At 40.8% G+C, this 20,597-nt stretch overlaps 1 long non-coding RNA gene and 1 pseudogene across 1 annotated transcript in view; one reads left to right on the top strand and one right to left on the bottom strand.

The window, feature by feature from the left end:
* The window catches only part of LOC103691451 (uncharacterized), a 48,383-nt gene that overhangs the window by 2,643 nt on the left and 25,143 nt on the right, over positions 1-20,597 (top strand). The window lies entirely within an intron of this gene.
* Pgk1l1 (phosphoglycerate kinase 1 like 1) lies at positions 16,544-17,870 on the bottom strand (annotated as a pseudogene).

Raw genomic sequence — 20,597 nt, 5'->3', positions numbered from 1 at the left:
TTGACTTTGTTAGTATTAATGTGCTTCTTTTACATGGAAAAACATCAAAGATCAAGACTATGGATTTTATATTTGGAAAACAAACGTTTTTCAAATGTAGTGTCCTATGATTAGCTCTGGTAATTATCCTCATTAGGACCAGCACTTTTGTTTACCCTCCAGGAATTTGGAAGGATCTAAAGTGAACTCTATTTTTAAGGCACTCTAGCTTTTGGGTCTTATATTTCTTCCATTAGAAATTGAACAAAATGGGGGTTGGGGATTTAGCTCAGTGGTAGAGTGCTTGCCTAGGAAGCGCAAGGCCCTGGGTTCGGTCCCCAGCTCCGAAAAAAAAAAAAAAAAAAAGAAAAGAAATTGAACAAATGTCACTAATTAGGAATAGAAAGAATTAAATATTTTCTTTGTTCTTGAACAGGAAGAATTATGAGCCTTAAATTGGCCTTTTAAATCTCACAGTAAGTTCCTATTGTGCTGCAAAGAGGGTAAAAAATCAAGTGTACAAATTGGACTTGATGGGTTTAGAAAGGAGAGAGAGAGGAATGGATACAGAAAATGTGGTACATCTATACAATGGAATATTACTCAGCTATCAAAAACAATGACTTTATGAAATTCGTAGGCAAATGGTTGGAACTGGAAAATATCATCCTGAGTGAGGTAACCCAATCACAGAAAAACACACATGGTATGTACTCATTGATAAGTGGCTATTAGCCCAAATGCTTGAATTACCCTAGATGCCTAGAACAAATGAAACTCAAGACGGATGATCAAAATGTGAATGCTTCACTCCTTCTTTAAAAGGGGAACAAGAATACCCTTGGCAGGGAATAGAGAGGCAAAGATTAAAACAGACACAGAAGGAACACCCATTCAGAGCCTGCCCCACATGTGGCCCATACATATACAGCCATCCAATTAGACAAGATGGATGAAGCAAAGAAGTGCAGGCCGACAGGAGCCGGATGTAGATCTCTCCTGAGAGACACAGCCAGAATACAGCAAATACAGAGGCGAATGCCAGCAGCAAACCACTGAACTGAGAATAAGACCCCATTGAAGGAATCAGAGAAAGAACTGGAAGAGCTTGAAGGGGCTCGAGACCCCTTATGAACAACAATGCCAAGCAACCAGAGCTTCCAGGGACTAAGCCCCTACCTAAAGACTATACATGGACTGACCCTGGGCTCCAACCTCATAGGTAGCAATGAATATCCTAGTAAGAGCACCAGTGGAAGGGGAAGTCCTGGGTCTTGCTAAGACTGAACCCCCAGTGAACGTGATTGTTGGGGGGAGGGTGGCAATGGGGGGAGGATGGGGAGGGGAACACCCATAAAGAAGGGGAGGGGGGAGGGATTAGGGGGATGTTTGCCCGGAAACCGGGAAAGGGAATAACACTCAAAATGTATATAAGAAATACTCGTTAATAAAAAAAAAAAGAAAGAAAGGAGAGAGAGAAAACATGGGATTAGGTGGGTAGGGAGATGGGAGTGGTTATGGGAGGAGTTGAGGGACAGAAACATCATCAAATACATAGTATGAGATTCCCAAAAATATGTAAAAAGAAAGAATAAAAGCCAAGTATAATTGTCAGAGCTCACTAACACATAACGACTGGACTATCGTGCAATATAAACACATGCTCAAATTTAGAATATATAAAGTAGATGCAATAGGCTTATATTTAATAATAGCAATGGTGACTATCATAATAATATTAAAGTTACAGTTACACATCATATTACAGTTACACATTGCTCTTATTATGTTCTACTCCTGGTTCTGAAAACTTCCTATGTGTTACACTATTTACTCCTCATGAGATCTCTATGATTAGGTTACTGTTGTTATAGCTGTAGTTATATGGATCAGGAAACTGCAGAGAGGCGAAGTAACTTACCCAAGAGCCTGAGTGTTTGCACAGTAAGGAATAGTATTTCAAAACCTTCCTTTTAGTGGTGACACCGGCTTGAAATGACAATTAGAAATGGCTTGCTTTGGCTGTGTGAAATGATATTAATACATGTTTTAGAAGGAAATTAGAGATGTGGTTCGGTGAGTACACCTTGCCCAAGTGTGGCAAGGCAAGATTGTGTTGAAAACATCTCTTACATTCTAAGAGGCCGAACTTTTGCTGGACCTTACAGTAAGAGTTAACAATATCCCCTGAGGCCACATAGACTGCTATCCTACTGTTTACTTAGCTGGCTTGTTTAGCCTGCCTTTAAGAGAACAATGTACTTGCCTTGGATTTCCCATGTAATCGACTTTTACAACCTGAGCGATGGCAAAGCTATCTATGAACTCTTTCATGCCCCAACCCAGAGTCATAAGTAAGTGCTATAATAATTACTTACTGATAACAGCAAATACAGTCTGAAAGAAGTCCTATAAAATGAATATCTTTCATGAATGTTGGATGCAATATATGGACTTTGCTTTATTAACGATATTTGTAATGCTGTCTGGTATCTGGGTCTGTTGGAGTCAGTGACTTAACTCTTTGTTAAACTCTGTTAAAGATGTCTGTAAACTATCCCTCATTGCTTCCCTCATGTGATATTTTCTAGGATGTTCAATAAATATAGGTCAAAGCCCTTTGTGAGGGATAAATATACAGTGACGCAAACACACTCAGAAAGATACACTCAGACACAAACATAGACATAAGAACAGATTGACATGAAAACCGTCAGGCAGGTAAAGATTCAGAATCATACAACAGACAGATAGGGAGGACAGAAGACACAGAGAATAAAGCAAAGAATTCAAATCTGGACTTGGTCTTGGCTAAAAGGCACCAAGGGAAGATGCTTTGGTTTTCTTCCCTGTAACGTGACATCAGCACACGATTCGGTGACTCTGAGTTTATTAGTATGAGTCCAAACAAATGCCTCAGGCATTGCAGCATCTAAAGGATCACACATTTCCCTGCAAAAATGTGGGAAATGCTTTTTCCTCCCTCAGTCCCACAAAACAAAATTCATAAGGCTGAGGTTTAGAACAGTTGATGTATATCTGTTTACCTTTCTATATCCTATGAATTTCTAGTGTAAAGTTGGGCTTAGAACATGAAGTGTTAAAATTTATTTTTTGGAATTCTGTATGAGGCAGTTGTAAAAACAGTCTTCATATATTTAGTAGTTCAGATTGCTCAGTCACTGGCACCATATTCAACTCTTTTTCTAAAAGGAACATGAAAATATTCAGGATGTTAATATGTCAACACATATAATAAAGTTGAATTATAGGATTGTAGGTAGTTTGAAATAATTAAAGATAATGCCATACCTACTTGTTGTTAAGCCTTATATAAAAAAAAACTTATGTACTATAATCTATCTTCAACTATTTGTAGTTCTACCTTTATGCATACTCAGCATATTTTGGTTGGGATGAGATTTGAACGAGATAGTATAATGTTGCTACAGAATTGTCAGCTGTGGCTGGAGAGAGATGGCTCAGTGGTTAAGAGCACTAACTTCTCTTCTAGAGGTCCTGAGTTCAATCCTCAGCAACCACATGGTGGTTCACACCATCTGTAATAAGATCTAATGCCCTCTGCTGATGTGTCTGAAGAGAGCAAAGTATACTTACATATGTAAAATAAATAAATCTAAAAAAGAAAAGAACTAGTCACGAACTAGCTACACTATAGTAGCTAATTTGTAATCTTTCTTTTCCTACTTCTCAGTCATTCTTTTTAAATTTTTTTGACATTATGAAATAATTACTTCATTTCTCCTTCCCTTTCTTCCTTGCAAGCCTTCCCATATACCTTCTTTATTCTCTTTCAAATGAATAGTCCCCTTTTTATTACTCATTGTTATATACATATATAGCTGCATGCATATTCATACACACACAAACACACACACACACACACACACACGCACGCACACACCCTTCATAGTTTGAATATAATTGCTTGTATATGTTTTTCAGGGTTGACCATTGGTATTCGGTAACCAATGGGTGTACTCTTCCCTAGGTAAGACTATTTCCCCCACTCTCATGTTTAGGTAGTCAGGTCCAGCTGAAGCATTCTCTTAAGAGTTAGTATAAGCTCGGGCACTTTGAACAGTACAGCGGCCCATGCCACTGAATGCTTGTCTTCTTCTTCTTCTTCTTCTTCTTCTTCTTCTTCTTCTTCTTCTTCTTCTTCTTCTTCTTCTTCTTCTTCTTCTTCTTCTTCTTCTTCTTCTTCCTCTTCTTCTCCTTCCTCCTCCTCCTCCTCCTCCTCCTCCTCCTCCTCCTCCTCTTCTTCTTCTTCTTCTTCTTCTTCTTCTTCTTCTTCTTCTTCTTCTTCTTCTTCTTCTTCTTCTTCTTCTTCTTCTTCTTCTTCTTCTTCTCCTTCTCCTCCTTCTCCTTCTCCTTCTCCTTCTCCTTCCTCTTCCTCTTCCTCTTCCTCTTCCTCTTCCTCTTCTTCTGCTGCTTCTGCTGCTTCTGCTGCTTCTGCTGCTTCTGCTGCTTCTGCTGCTGCTTCTGCTGCTTCTGCTTCTGCTTCTGCTTCTTCTTTTTCCTCCTCCTCCTCTTCCTCCTCCTCCTCCTTCTTCTTTGTACCTTGTTATTCTGTATTAAATCAAACAGCCTAATTCTATATTTGCACCACTATCTGTATTTAAAAAAATCTTCTGCTTGCACAAATCTGTCATATTTGATCTTTGTTCTTATTTTCTTTTTTTAATTGGATATTTTTATTTACATTTCAAATGTTTCCCATTCATAAGCCCCCTATCCCAACCCCTTCTTCTTTAAGGGTGTTCCCCCTCTCCAACCACGCCCCTGCCCACCCTGACATTCCCCTACACTAGGGGGTCCAGCCTTGGCAGGACCAAGGGCTTCTCCTCCCATTAGTGACCAACAAAGCCATCCTCTGCTACATATGCAGCCGGAGCAGTGGGTAGAGTTCAGAGGAAATCCTCTTCTCCAATTCTATCTGCCAGACAAAAGCCAGCATTCCTCAGGAACTTTCAAAACCTGTTTCTACCAAAGGAGCCATTTTCCTTATCACTGGTAGAGGGGTGCTTGGTTACATGTGGTGCCTATTAGCATACCAAAGCTCATGCTAGTCTCCAGGCTCCCTCAGTATCATGAGCACTTGTTATACAATTCAAGTTCATGCTGGTCTCTTGACTCTTCTTGCCTCCCCCTCTACCCTAAATTTCCCCAGCTCACAGGCTTCCCTCCACACAGCTACTCATTCTTCTTAGAGCCCTGTTATTTCAGCTATGCTCCCTTGTGGTCTCTATCTTTGCCCTTTCTTTTGCCTGCTGTTGGTCTTTTCTTTGTCTTCCTCTCTTATTCTCCTCTACCCTCTCCCTCCACTCTGCTTCTGCTTCTCTTATTGGCCTTGTTTGGTCTACTATGCTTTGTTTCTCTGGTTTGGACTCTTCCAGGTGCGTTACAAGAAAAACCTTTCCCTTGACCATACCATGAGTAGTCATGTTTTCAGTTTATACACTGAATATTTACTAAATAGCAGACATCATTATTATATTAATTGATGTAATTACCTCCCATAAATGGACAACTGATGCCTAGAGACTTTGAACAATTTAATAAGTGATGCACTTAGGTCTGAATACTAATAGGTTCTGACTATCAGAGTTCACGCCCTTCAGAGTTAAGATCATGAGAATCAAAATGTACAGAAAGGACTTTGAAAAGCATATGATAGATATGAGTAATATAAAAGAGATTACCGAAATGACTGGTGGACTAACAGTAAACAGTTGGAATTTTCTGAAGTAATTTTGTCAAGACTTCCATAGTTTAGTGATAAGAAATATAGGGCTTAACAGTGTGTGTCAAGCATAAGAAGTACCGCTTGTTCAGAGTCCTTAGGAAATAGACTATGAGATGTGTTGTGTGTAAGTTACGTGAGTTTTCTCTGGAAAGACCTCTGATAGAAATTAAGAAAACAGCAAGGAAAGGGGGTGGTCCTCACTGAGATCTTGCCCAGTTTTACTGGGGGCTGAGATGGCATTTCTAAGTTCCAAGTTCAGGCTGGAGGGAAGCAGGTTTAATGTTACCAGTTAGTTAGCTGGGGGCCATGGGCTGTACCCCTGTGAGGAGGGTAACTGTGGTAAAGCAGTTTCCCATCAGTGGAGGGAATTCCCAATGGAAACCACGCTTATGAGCCATGGGCAGCTGGCATCCTTATTGGCTGCAAGATGAACCTGTGGACATGAAGAGAGTCCTTGGTAAAGTAACCTGCCATCCATTTTACCACCCCTAGGGAAAAAAAATGAGAAAAGTTCCAGACAGACAACTGACTAAAGGAAAAATTATGAATGCCAAGGAGAACTGACATAAAATAAAATCCTGACAAAAAATGTCAATTACAATAACCATATTCTATCAAATTGGCACAGATTTAGCAATATTCAGCTTATGTTGAACAACTAAGTGTGCCCCAAGATAAGAATATATTTTATGAAATGATTTGTTTGGAAATAATTCAAACATGAAAATTGCAAGTACTAATGAGTACTTTTTTTCCCCTCTACTCCTAGCACTTTGCATACTGTGCTTTCTCTCTCCTCTATGTTTATCTATATAATCTAGATCATAAGTTACTACCTATAAACAGAAATTGCTACTAATGAGTAATAATGAATCAACCAATTTCTTCAGAATCAACCTCAGCATTTCAATGCTAATTTTAATCCCTCTATTTTTTCTGTATCCTGATACAAAATTTTATTTTTCTTTTCTTTTTCTTCAGGTATAAAGTAGACATAATGGTAATTACTGGTTTGTTTGTTTGTTTGTTTTTTGTATTTAAACTAGATACTCCACACTTGAGTCAGCGCTTGAAGGTCTCAGTAAATGTTTTTAGCTGTTATTTACTCTTATCAGTACTGGCTGTCAGAAGTCAAGGTTGTACTAAATGAGTTGCTGTGAGCCCACAGAGCTTAACATAGCACCTTGGATGTGGTGGATCCTTAGTAATTATTCGGGATTGATTTACTTTCTTATACACATTCATTCAAACAGGGGACAGGGAACAAAAGATGCTCAAGGCTGGGAGATTTGTTACTCCTTCCTAAATGACTCATTAGCTCATGAAATCAGAGTTTTTCCAAGAAATTCCCTTTTCTCCCCTGCTCTTTGACCCTCCATATGATTGTTTGGGCTGAGCATCCTATCTGCCATACAATATTCTATCAAAAACCAATAAAACCTGTAAAATTGTGGGGAGGGAATTTTATGATGTGTTAGGACTACAAATGCCTTAAAGGAAGCCATGATAATTTAGGAAATGTTTGCCACCTCTGCTAGCCTCTTGCAGGTGGCTACTCTCCTTTATATCCTGTGGAAATGGGGACACCAAAGACATGTGGACATAGTCACCCTGGAACATTATTGTCAGGAGGCGGGGGAATTCAGGCAAGGCACAGCAGGAGAGAGTGATGCATACAGGCAGAAAACACTTATGTTCAGAGAATACAAGGAATATTCTATGTAGATGAATCAGGGGCTCAAGTTTGCTTAGCAACTGTCTCTGATGGATGGTGGATGAAAGAGAGAGTTAGTAGTCCAATTTGTTGGATCTAAAGACAGAGTACACTAGTAATTTTCAATCTATGGGTTGAGACTCTCTTGGGGCAGGGGTCACATGTCACATATCAGATATCCTGAAAATCAGATATTTGTATTATGATCCATAACAGTAGCAAAATTATAGTTATAAAGTAGCAATGAAAATAATTTTATTGTTGGGAGTCACCACAACATGAAGAACTATATTAGAGCATAAGGAAGATGGAGAACCATTGGGCCACACAAACCAGGGCACCTCTAGGACCAGTGAGTGTTGGAATCTGCCTGGAGTTTTTTGTTTACCTCTGCTTCCCCCTAAGGCTTGATCACTGGCTCCCAGCTTCCGCTTATTGCTTATTCTGGATTGTGTTTCTTACTAGCACACGACCAGTGAGAGGTCAGCCCCAGCCATGCTCTTAGAGACAGCACCAAGAAGCTCTCAATCCTCTGAAAGAATCCTTGGGGAAGGGCACTGGCCTGTCTAGAACTTTTAATACTAGAGAACTGAGATGAGACAAATGAATGGAAGTAGAAGTCAGTGATACAACTGCTGGCTGAAGTGGACCATGAGGGGAAGAAGATGTGAGAAGACGTCAAAGCTAGAAATGATTGCTTATCTAAAACACTCATTATTCCCCGGAGCTGCCAGAAGGGATATATAGCTCTGTCAATGCCTTGATTGGAGGGTTTTGACCTTCAGAATATTAAAAAACAATTTTTGTGTGTTTATGGTAATCTATCAGCTATAGTGAGTTACCATACTAAAGATCATCTCATTTTATAGTGACTCCCTTTCCCAGCATCTGCCACACACTGAGATGTTTGCGTCTTCTTTTTCACAGTATTTAACTATAAATATGTCAGAATATGTATGGTCCTCTTTACCAAGTCTATTCTTTTCTTCTTCTTTTAATTGGAAAAGATTTCATATACTATATTCAAATAATGGTTTCTCCTCTCCCAAGTTCTTCCAGAGTTTCCCTACTTCTCCAACTACCTGACTCCTTACCTTTTTTCTTTCTCTCTCTTTAGAAGACTGTCGGGGTAGTGTTTGTGAACCACTTCCCTAACTAGATGCTGATAATTCAAGGGAAGAGGCTGTTTCCTTCCTTGTCTCCAATAACACTGCTCAGATTTTGATACATTTTAATAAATTTATCAAATATTTGTTAGCTGGAAGGAAGGCATAAACTTATATATTATCACATAATGATGCCTAATTAATAAGTACATTGCATTATATTTACACCATATATGTAATATCTGGAGCCAATCTAAAAGGAAAAATTCCCTACCTGGATCCCAAATCCTAGGACTCTAAGCTCTTCATCCTGTAATCTCCCCTCATTCAGGAAACATCACAGGACCAGAACATAAGAATAGTCAGTGGTAGAAGCTTTTTTTCAAGAGGATGTGGTGTGGAAATTCAGGAATACAGCTGTGGACTTGAAACTCCAGGATGGTTGTAGCCTGGAGTGGTGAGTTGTGGGTGGGCCTCTGTGTAGAGAGCCTACTAAGATGATCCCAGGATAATCTCTCAGCTCAACTTCCTTACTTTGCTAGTATGGGTGAATGTCTCCCTTGCCATATTCATAGGTTCTGAAGATTGGAATGTGAAGACCTTCCGTATGAGCCATTACTTTCCCATTACAGAGGGCCAGATTGTCTTGAAGCTCTCCTTTAAGTAGGAAATTCCTTGGGTCGATTGCCTCTGTGTCAGCATGATTTGTTTCATTTAATTACTCGCTCTGCCTCTGTGCTCTCATTGTGCTTCACTGTGCTCAGTGAAGAGACATTTTTGTGGAGTTCCAATGCCTTCTGTGTATCTTGACCTTTGGGTTGCTGGAGAAGAAGTCATGTGGAGGAATTAGAATAAGTCGTGCCTGCCAAGGCTTTCCAAACCCAGGATCTCTTTGTGACAGACAAACCTAACAGTAATTGAAGGGAATTTTTGTCTCCTATTCAATCAGAAACCAAGCCCGAGACTACAAACTCACTCTTTTCCTCTTAAATCATGGCTCATCTGTGGCAATGCAGACTGAACTCTAGCCATGAAGGAATACACTCTTCTCTGCTGTGGCTTGGAAAGTGTGGGTGAGTATAAGACAGAGATGGCCCCAAAAGACAAGTGGATGAGTGGAGAGCTGAATAATCAGGGTTTGATCCTTCACCACATGTGTAAATAAGGAGAGGCAGCGGAGGTCAGATAATGGCAGATGACAGAGCCTTTTTTTGCTGACATTAGGCTCTGAAGTAAAATCTGTTTTTATATTGCTTAAGCATTCACAGTGAGCTATTGCTTTGGTCACTTAAAATTAGATTGGTTTTCCCTGAGTCCAAACTAGGCAATCTGGGGCTGAGGGAAAGTTGAGGGACTCTGGCTTAGGACTAAAAATTTGGTTGGAAATATGATTCTACAATTGGCATTTATAAGCCCCCCTACCCCCACCCTTCCCCAGTCTGGATTTAAACAGTGTTGTTCTTACTGCGAGTTGCCTACCCAGCAGAATTCCCTGCCATCTTACTTCCTAACAGAATTTTGTTCAGTTTTGCTAGACATCCATCTTGCTCTCCAACTACCTCGGGTCTTCAGGTGATGCCAGGTTCTATGCTCAGCTCTGGAAAGGTGAAGCTGGTTGGGAGTCCTGTGTAATCAGTAATTGGTTACAGGATGTATGCGTGAGCCAGATCTAGCTGATGAGCCGCAGAGTTTGGAGGAAATTGTACAGAACCTAATTTGCTTTTGAAAACGATGCACATGTCCTAGTTTTTACCTCTGTAGACGAGAATAAAGAAGCATGCCTCTCTGAACATCACTGACGACAATTTTACTAGCAAAAGAAACAAACAAAAGCAAACAAGAAAAACCTAGTGTGGCAAGCACTCTACTCTGGTGGTGAGGGAGCAAGAAAGGGAAGACAAGAACCTGTTACTTGGTCAGAGCAGCATCTTATGCTGACTGAATTTTCATTTCAATATATAAGCAATATAAAAGCTAATCTGAAGGATGTTTTCACACTACATATTTTTTTCATAAGTCCCGTGTGTTTTCATACATGTAGCACATCTCAGTTCAGCTAGCCACCCACACATCAAGTGACTAGCAGTCTTGTGTGTGCTGCACCTGTGTCACTGCTGGGTTGGGCCAGGATGGATTATGCTGAAATGTTCCCACAAATAGAATTTATTCCCTGTCTTAGCTATTAGTTCTAAGGCTGTGAAGAGATACCATGACCAAGGCAACCCCCTTAAAAAAGCATCTAATTAGGAGGTTACTTCCAGTTTCAGAGGTCTAGTCCATAAGCATTATGGCAATAGGCTAAGACCTTATATGCTGATCCTCAGGCATCAGACAGAGGAGAAAAAGAGCAAGGCTGCGCCCAGGAGTAGACTTTTGAAACTTCAAAGTCCATCCCTAATGATTTGCCTTCTTCTGTAAGGCCAAGGCTCCTAATCCTTCCTAAACAGGCCAAATGGGAACCAAACATTTTCGTGGATAAACCTGTGGGGGCCATTCTCATTCAAACCACCACACCCCACCTTGACTAGAATTCTGAATTGCTATCTTTTGCCCTAAGGACATACCACCTGCTGCTCTCTCCCTAGTTCAGGCTTGCCTCCTCCATTAGAATGGCTTAAGAACATGACCAGAATTAACTTTCTTCCCTTCCCCCCACCAAACTTCCAAGTTCTCGTTTAAGTAAGCTGTTTATAGATGTAAGCAAGTATTTGAGTGAAAGTTTGCATGATATTGATACAGAGACAGGCAGGTAGATCAGTGGAATAGAATTGAAGACCCAGAAATGAACCCACACACCTAAGGTCACTTAATCTTTGACAAAGGAGCTAAAACTATTCAAGGGAAATAAGACAGCATTTTTAACAGATGGTGCTGGTTCAACTGGAGGTCGGCATGTAAAAGGATGCAAATCAACCCGTTCTTATCACTCTGTATAAAGCTCAAGTCCAAGTGAATCAAGAATCTCCACATCAAACCAGATACACTGAAACTAAATGAAAAGTGACGAAGAGTCTTGAACACATAGGCACAGGGGAAATTTTTCTGAACAGAACACCAATGGCTTATGCTCTAAGATCAAGAAATTGACAAATGGGACCTCATAAAACTGCAAAGCTTCTGTAAGGCAAAGGACACTGTCAATAGGACACAATAGCAACTAACAAATTGGGAAAAGATCTTTACCAATCCTACAACAGATAGAGGGCTAATATCTAATATATACAAAGAACTCAAGAAGTTAGATTCCAGAGACTCAAATAATCCTTTTAAAATTGGTCTAGAGAGCTAAACAAAGAATTTTCAACTGAGGAATACCAAATGGCTGAGAAGCACCTAAAGAAATGTTCAACATCTTTAGTCATAAGGGAAATGCAAATCAAAACAACCCTGAGATTCCACATCACATCAGTCAGAATGGCTAAGATCAAAAAGTCAGGTGACAACAGATGCTGATGAGGATGTGGAGAAAGAGGAACACTCCTCCATTGCTGGTGGGATTGCAAGCTGGTGGAACCACTGTGGAAATCAGTCTGGAGGTTCCTGAGAAAATTGGAAATAGTTCTACCTGAGGACCCAGCTATACCACTCCTGTGCATATACCCAAAAGATGCTCCAACATGTAACAAAGACACATGTTCTTCTATGTTCATAGCAGCCTTATTTATAATAGCCAGGGTGTTGAGGTTGGAGTGGGTGGGTGGGAGTGGGAGAATTCTCATAGAAGCAGGGGGAGGGGTATGAGGTATGGGAGAGGGGGACAAAGGGGATAACATTTGAAATGTAAATATATAAAATATCCAAGAAAAATATAATTTAAAAAAGATATATATATACACATATATATATGTATGTATATATATGAAAGTTGTTCATTGAGATTTCTATCATCAAAGTGAACAATTTCTTTCTTATATTAAGCTGAAAAATGTTTCCAAGTTCTCTTTTACCCAACCCACTCACTAACTTTGGTGAATACTTCTTTTTGGTCAGAATGTTTTCTTCTCCTCTTGGCTTCTGTGATAATCACTTCTCCCAGCTCTTACATTTCTATGATCTTTTCTTCCTTGGGATCCTGCATTTTCTGCTTTTTCTTCTCAATGGTGACAGCCTAGTGTTTGCATCTGACATTTTCCTGTGTGTAGTGCTCTCCATATTCACTGCTTGTGATTTTTGCCAATCCATGAGTTAGCCATAACTTGTATGTGAATGTTTCCCAGATAATATTTGTGCAGCGCACACTTATCTCCAGGTCCACATATAGACTGTAGGTAATGAACTTTTGTGGCTGTCCTTCAGGTGCATTAGTGATACAATTCTAAAATTCAACCCCTTCCTTTTCCTTCTCTAGATTGGACCCTCTCCATCCTTGTTGCCTTCTTCAACATGGTTCCACCAACCATTCAACTGACCAAGTCTAAAGCTTGTCATTCTGAGGAGGATTTCTCTTCATCTCTTCCACATTTGTAACCAATAACTGCTTCAGATTCAATTAATATTATATTTCTACTGACTCTCTTGTTCCCCTCTGTCCCATCACTGCTGCTTTGTGTTTTCTCTGCTCCTTAACTTCTGCCTACTTTCTTCTCTTCAGCTTCTCCTCACCCCGCTGAGTCTCTCCTACTATGTTGAGTCAATCTTTCCCTACCTGTTGCTCGTCAATTCTTTGTGTCTTTTCTGAAAGGTAAACTCCTGAACACTGGGTACAAGGTCCTTGTGATCTGGCTTTACTTTCCTATTTCTGTCTCCCTATACTTATATCATGTTCTATTCCTGCAAACCTCAAAGTTCCCATTTGTCTTCTGTGTTTTTGCATGTGCATGTGATAGCCTTTCCCTCTATCTTTCCTTGTCTTGCTCTAGTCTAGGAATTCTTAAATGTTTAGTGTAAAATCAAACCAAACCAAACCAAACAAACAAAACTCCTTTAAACCGTAGGAATTACTATGGAGACCCCAAGATTCTGTTTGGTAGAAGTTATGCCTATAAATAAATAAGACATTTTTAAAGTAAGATTTTCATTGATATAATTTAGTTAAAAATAATGACAACATATTTTATGAAAATGAATACATTGATATGATAAAACAAGTTAGAGAAGAGGGGTATTACTTTACAACGTTGAACATATCTTCAATATTTAATTTCTAGAAGATACAAGACTTGCTGTTTATTAGACTTTTGGCTAACACCAAGTGAGACACTGGCGTCTCCTGTCTACTTCTGAATTAAGTGTCTGGAATTTTTGTTTGGTTGGCACACATGAAAAAGATCTGGCCTCAAAGAAATATTTAGAATATCAGCTTATTAGGACTACCGAAAGAATGTCACAAACTGAGTGTCTTAAACAGCACAAAGGCATTGCCTCTGCTTCAGGTATCAGCAGGACTGTGCTCTCTCTGAGGGTAGCAAGGAAAGGTCATTCTTTTTCTTAGCTCCCAAGAAGCTGATGGGGTGTGCCAAACTTAACCCCAGCTTTTAAGATATCCAGGAAGGCCTTATTTCCAAATAAGGTTACATTCTGATGTACCTGAGTTTGACATATCACTAGGCATTTGGGAGCATCTATAATTAAACACATGACAATCTGAAAGGTGGGATATCTTTGTAAGGATGTCTCAGTGCTAGCCTGTGCTCACATTTTGAGAAGTACTTTGCAACCCACATTTTGTGTCCTAGCTTAGAAGTCATTGCTTTGTAAGATTCTTTCTGATCCAAACACATTTTAGTGATTCTCTTGTGTATTTCCTGAGCTTCCCTCCATTACAGCATTTTAATGTATGATCCTAGGTGAGACTTAAGGCATCTCTTTCCTTTGTTAAATATAACCAAAAGATTCATCATCACAAATCAGAGTTAAAAATTATTTTGAGCAATATGGAAAAACTATAATTTATATTGATATTTGTAGGCTTTCCTTTTTCTCGTTTATTCACGAACCTTCTAAATTATCTTTGAGAGATATTTAAAATAGTTCTGCCCTCAAGCTAGACATCCTCCTGCCATGGGCTTCCACACTTCAAGACTGTAGGTGTGTCACCATGCCTAACTTTAACCAATTTTAGAGGAGACGATGAAGGGGGTGGTCCAAAATGCAATCATCAAATGTCACTGAAGACCCTCATCCATCTTCGTCACTACTTCCTAACCTGAATGTTTGTTGTTTCTACAAAACCAAGATCCCCAACTTATAGCGTTCTTTCCAACAAGGCCTTATTTGCCTCTCACTCACTGGGCTCTTACAGTTCCCAAGATTCTGAGGAGTCAGTGTTGTGCAGAGCCATGGAATCCTGGAGCTGGAAGAACTGTTAGAGATCACCTATCCTACAGGTGAGACTCAAAAGCTCAAGGAGATTTAAGATAACCTGCACAGCCTATCTCCATGTCCTCAGTGCAAACAGTTCTTGTTCATCTGCAATGTTGACAATACCCCATCTGCCTCTTAACAGGGTCATCGAGAGTATCAAGCAGTGTCTTCTAAACTTGGTTAATTGTTGAAATACTCTCTTTCATGGATTGGATTTTTCAGGTGTGAGGTGAGGACAAGATACTGTACTTTCAACAGGCTCAGATAATTACAATGGTCGGGTTAATCTGGAAAGTTCTACAAACTCAGAGACCTAGTTACTAGCATTACGCATCCTAGCTACATCTCAGGCTAATGGACTGTGCCATTCGAGGAAATGGAGTTTTTTGAGTTTAAATTGGCCCACTTGAGGCCAGTAAAACAACAGCAGCTATCTTGTATGAAAAACTGGAACAGAAACAGAAGTGGCTCAAACTCAGAAGACTCCAGAGTTAGTATTTGTCAGAATAGAAACGCCTAGCATAACCACTGAACTGGATGTGTAGTTTCTTTCCAGGGCTGGAGAACCCTACCCCTTACTGAGAGGGGCTGGTTTTGTTTAGGGCATTTTCTTGCTGAACCATTTCAGGCAGAAGGTGAAAAGGGAACTGAAGCGTTACTCAACTACTATTCTGCATTAGGAATGAAGGAGAAGAACTGGGGGTGGGGGTGGGGGGTGGTGCATGCTTTTCATGCCAGCCCTTGAGAGGCAGAAGCAGGCAGATCTCTGTGGCTTGCAGGCCAGTCTAGTTTACAGAGAGTTCCAGAGTTACACAGAGAAACTCTGCCTCAACAAAACAAACAAGCAAACAAACAAACAAACAAACATCAGGAACGAATAGGAGCTTGAATTTAATAGAGGAAAAAGTAGAGAAAGACCTCAGCAGGGAAAGAATACTACCATGTTCAAGAAGGCATTTCATATTGAATCCCCCCCCCCAGTGGGCATCTTTATTGTTTAATAGATCATCAAATTCTCCAAACCTACAGTTGGAATCTCACCGTATTTCCATGCTGTCATGAACAGTGACAAAGCTAACCAGAGGCTACATACAGCGAAGAGAGCTAAGCTGTTACAGCTCACTTCCTTTCACAGGCAGAATATAAATAGATGCCCTCTACAATGCACAATGGTTTTAGTCACTAAGGAATTTTTTTTTGACCTCATTATTTGAAAATTTTATTTGTAAAACTTTTAAATGCTGCTTTAGTCACAACAAACTTAATTTGCATTGTCTTGATGGCAAAAGATGTTTAGTGTTTCAATGTAACAGCAACAACAACAAAAAGAAGCTGGAAAGAGTTCTGGAAAAGGGAACCCTTATACACTGCTAGTTCAGTCACAATGGAAATCACCATGAATCAATACCAAAAAAAAGTCAACCAAATGAAAACAAACAATAAAAACCCAGAACTACTATGTAACCCAGCTATAGCCGTTATGGTATATACTTAACACTCTCCAAATAAACAAACCACAGTTATTTTTACATCCATGCTTCTTGCACCTTTATTCATAATGGTCAAATTATGGACTTTCCTTGGGTGCCCATGGGATCTTGAACGTAGACGAATTCCAATGCAGTAAAGACGAGCTGAGATGCTGTGCAACTGCTTAGGATTCCTCATGCTGCGTCTTGGCCACTAACTGCACTATCACCAGATGGAGATGCAGAAAACACTAGGTTGACTTAGGGGCTGTGCACAGGAACCAAAGGCAGGAAAATACTAAACATTGCTGAGAGCATCCACCCCAGGAAGGACTTTACCTTCCAGGAGCTCTAGACTGGCACCGCCCCCAGTGCTCACATGGCTGACTTTATCCTCTGTGTTCCATTTGGCACAGCAAGTGGCAGTGTTTCCACCACCTATGATAGTGATGCAACCCCTAGAAGTGGCTGTCACCACCTCATCCACGAGGGACTTGGTTCCCCTGGCAAAGGCTTCCCATTCAAATACCCCAACAGGACCGTTCCAAACAATCTGCTTAGCTCGAGCCACAGTCTCAGCATATTTCTCACTGCCCTCAGTACCACAGTCCAAGCCCAGCCAGCCAGCAGGTATACCAGAGGCCACAGTAGCTTGACCAGTCTTGGCATTCTCATCAAATTTGTCAGCAGTGACAAAGTCAACAGGCAAGGTAATCTTCACACCATTTTTCTCAGCTTTGACCATGAGCTCTTTGACAATCTTGGCTCCCTCTTCATCACACAGAGATGTGCCAATCTCCATGTTGTTGAGCACCTTAAGGAAGGTAGAAGCTATTCCACCACCAATGATCATCTCATTGACTTTGTCTAGCATATTATTGATCAGCTGGATCTTGTCTTCAACTTTAGCTCCTCCCAAGATAGCCAGGAAGGGTCGCTCTGGACTCTCCAAGCCTTGGTGAAGTAGCTCAGCTCCTTCTTCATCAAAAATCCACCAGCCTTCTGTGGCAGATTCACACCCACCATGGAGCTGTGGGCTCTGTGTGCAGTCCCAAAAGCATCATTGACATAGACATCTCCGAGTTTGGACAGGGAGGCTTGGAAAGCATCAATTTTAGCTGGCTCAGCTTTAACCTTGTTCCCAGAAGCATCTTTTCCCTTCCCTTCTTCCTCTACATGGAAGTGGAGGTTCTCCAGGAGGATGACAGTCCTAGCCGCTGGGTTGGCACAGGCATTCTCTACTTCTGAGCCCACACAATCCTTCAAGAACAGAACATCCTTGCCCAGCAGAGATTTGAGTTCTGCAGCAACTGGCTCTAAGGAGTACTTGTCCGGCATGGGCACACCATCAGGACGGCCTGGGTGGCAGAATTTGATGCTTGGGACAGCAGCCTTGATCCTTTGGTTATTCGTTATCTGGTTGTTCTTCATAGGAACACTGAAGTCCACCCTCATCACGATCTGCTTCCCCTTCACGTCCAGCTTGTCCAAAGTCAGCTTGTTAGAAAGCGACATTTTGGCAACACCGTGAGGTTGAGAGGCCCAGAGGAAAGGAAGAGGAGTCATAACTGAATCTTTAGCTGGCGCTGCTAAAACATTTCTTTCTTCCTCAGACTCTTAAGGAATTCAGCCACTGTTTTGTGGACTTAGGACAGGAGAGATATATTTATTCAGTTAGATAGGACTCTGATAGATCATGTAGAATTAAAAGTAGATCAAACCAACTCAATGGAAGCTCTGCTCAGAGGATACCCACAGACTACAGAGTTGACAGGCATCTGGTGCACACAGAGCATGCCTTTGTAGTTCATAATTTTGTCTTGAAGCATGTGCTGATTCCCTGAGAATGTCCTAAATGGTCTATACTCAACGTTTCCTTATAAATTTCAAATTTCCTCTGCTTAACTATTTTTTTTAATTTTAATTAGATGCCCCATGTGTTTCTTTGCTAAATCTGGAAATCTTACCAGAAGACCACAGTTGCTCTTAAAATTTTGTAGGAGTCTTGCTGACAGCATTTGCAAATGGTAACTGGGTTGCCAGATAACCTTATCCACACTCTCCAGACAGGCTGATTTCAGTCAGTCCAGTTCAATATCTTTTAACTGTGCCTCATTTTACACCCATCTGGAAGTGTATGAAAAATCATGCTCAGGTCATATCTCCAAATTTCTAATCTATATGATGTGGTGTGAAGATCAGTCTTGGTATTGGTAAATGCATTCAGGAATGGAGGGCCCTGGCCAGGTCAGAAATACACACCAAATAGAAACCGATCTCATTATTTTCTACTGTATAAGTTCTACATTTGCAGGAGCAAATGGCAAGGGTCTCCAGAATCTATTGTGTTAGGTTTTCCCAAAGAAACAACACATCAGTGGGAGTTGTATAGTGAGAATTTTATTGCAAAGAACTGGTTTATATGGTTGTGGCCAGGGCAAGTTGAAAACTCCAAAGAAAGACAGGGATATGATCTGAAGCTGTGTGTTCCTGGCAGAATGACTTTAGGGAAGCCATTATGCTGCACTGAAGGTTGCTGAACAGTGTTCATGAGGCTGCCCAGATGATCTCCTTTACTGAAAGGCAGCTATTAATGATTTTACTCCTCACAGTTGCTAAATAGCGTCACAGAACACTATGGTGATTTGAATAGGTTGGGCTCCATAGACTCATGTGTTTGAATGTTGGAATAGGTGTGACCTTGTTGGAGGAAGTGTGCCACTGTGTAGGCAGGCTATGAGGTCTCCTAGTGCTCAAGTTTCATCTGGTGCTGAGGGAAGTCTCCTGGATGACTGTGGACTGCAGTCTCCTCCTGGTTGCCTTCAGATCAAGATGTAGAAATCTTGGCCCTATCTCCAGCGCCATTCTAGCCTATGTGTTGCATGCTTCCTCCCATGATGATAATAGACTAAGCCTCTGAAACTGTAAGCCAGCCCCAATTAAATGTTTGCCTCTATCTGAGTCGTCATGGTCATAATATCTCTTCACAGCAATAAAACACAAACTAAGACAAACACCTAGAGTTGGTGTCAGGTTGAACAGTTGGGGGTCAAGAGCCCAGCCAGGCTGATGCAGGAAAATGACCATCCCACTTCTCACGTAGAATTCTTTCCTAAAAGTCACCTGCAGCTTTGTTGAGCAGGGACTATTCACAGCAGAAATACATTGAGAAATTTTGTTTAAGGTGACTGATTTGTTTATGACTCTTCTCGTTGAAATGACACAGGGGTGGCTAGAAACTCAGACTTGGCACCTGTCTTCCTAGTTCCCAGTGGGAAGATTTAACGGAAGAAAGAAGAACAGAGAAGGAGTTAAAGGATGAAGAGCCAAGTCCCCCTCAGAACCTGGGGACCATAGAAGGAACCAGGGCATGATAGAAAGTAGAGATCCATTTATAATCTTGCTTGAACAGCTGGGTGTGAGGCTCTGGTTCAGTGTTTTATTTAAAATGCACTTATGGTGCCTTTCTTAAGTGCACAGGTGCTGCTAATGAAGTCGAGGTTGCGAGGTGTGATTTCTCTCTGAGTCATTTAGCTTCAACGCTTCCCAAGAACAGATTGTACCCTTAACCGTGTGCAGTCCACAGCTGTTGGGTATGGAGGAGTGCAAAGCTCAAAGCGGAAGTTGTTCTTAATATTAATAACCAAAAGATCTTCCATATTCACAGCCTCTTGATTCTGTGGCTCTTGCAACTGAAAATTTTCCTGGGTCAGGAATTAGGACCCAATAATAGTTGTGTCTGACTCAGTCATAGGCCAGGCAAGCCCCAGTCTCCTTCCCAGCAAAATTATGAAAGTGCTGAACATGGGGGATGGTCTCTTCTAGCCCAATGGCTTTCAGATTCTAAAGAGTAGTGTTCCAGACCTGTAAGTGAAGTGAGCAAGGTAATTGGTTGGTCCTGCAGATTTCCTGGAGCCCTGTGTTTGTGATCAGAATGGTCCCTGTTCCTCACAGGGAAAGAAAGCTGGATGTTGCTGGCTTTACTTCATATTTGAACAATACAGCTATAGTCTAAACCTGAGACACTTTTCAGCATGCAAACAGTGTGCTTTTAAGAACTGGCCTAGAACAATGCATGCAAGTTGGAACAAAGAAACTCAAGGTCACCTTGGTTATCAGCAAGGGAGTTTCACAGAATGGTTTGAATCAGGGGCCTGATTTAATTCTTTCTGATTTCTCTAACAAATAAGTAGAAAAAATATCTACTAATGAATGTGGTGAAACAGAGCAAATTTATTTGTATTGCTGAAGAGAAG

Source organism: Rattus norvegicus, chromosome 2 (assembly GCF_021556685.1).
Source record: "Rattus norvegicus strain SHRSP/BbbUtx chromosome 2, alternate assembly SHRSP_T2T, whole genome shotgun sequence".
Lineage (NCBI taxonomy): Eukaryota > Metazoa > Chordata > Mammalia > Rodentia > Muridae > Rattus > Rattus norvegicus.
This window is presented reverse-complemented; position numbering and strand designations above follow the sequence as displayed.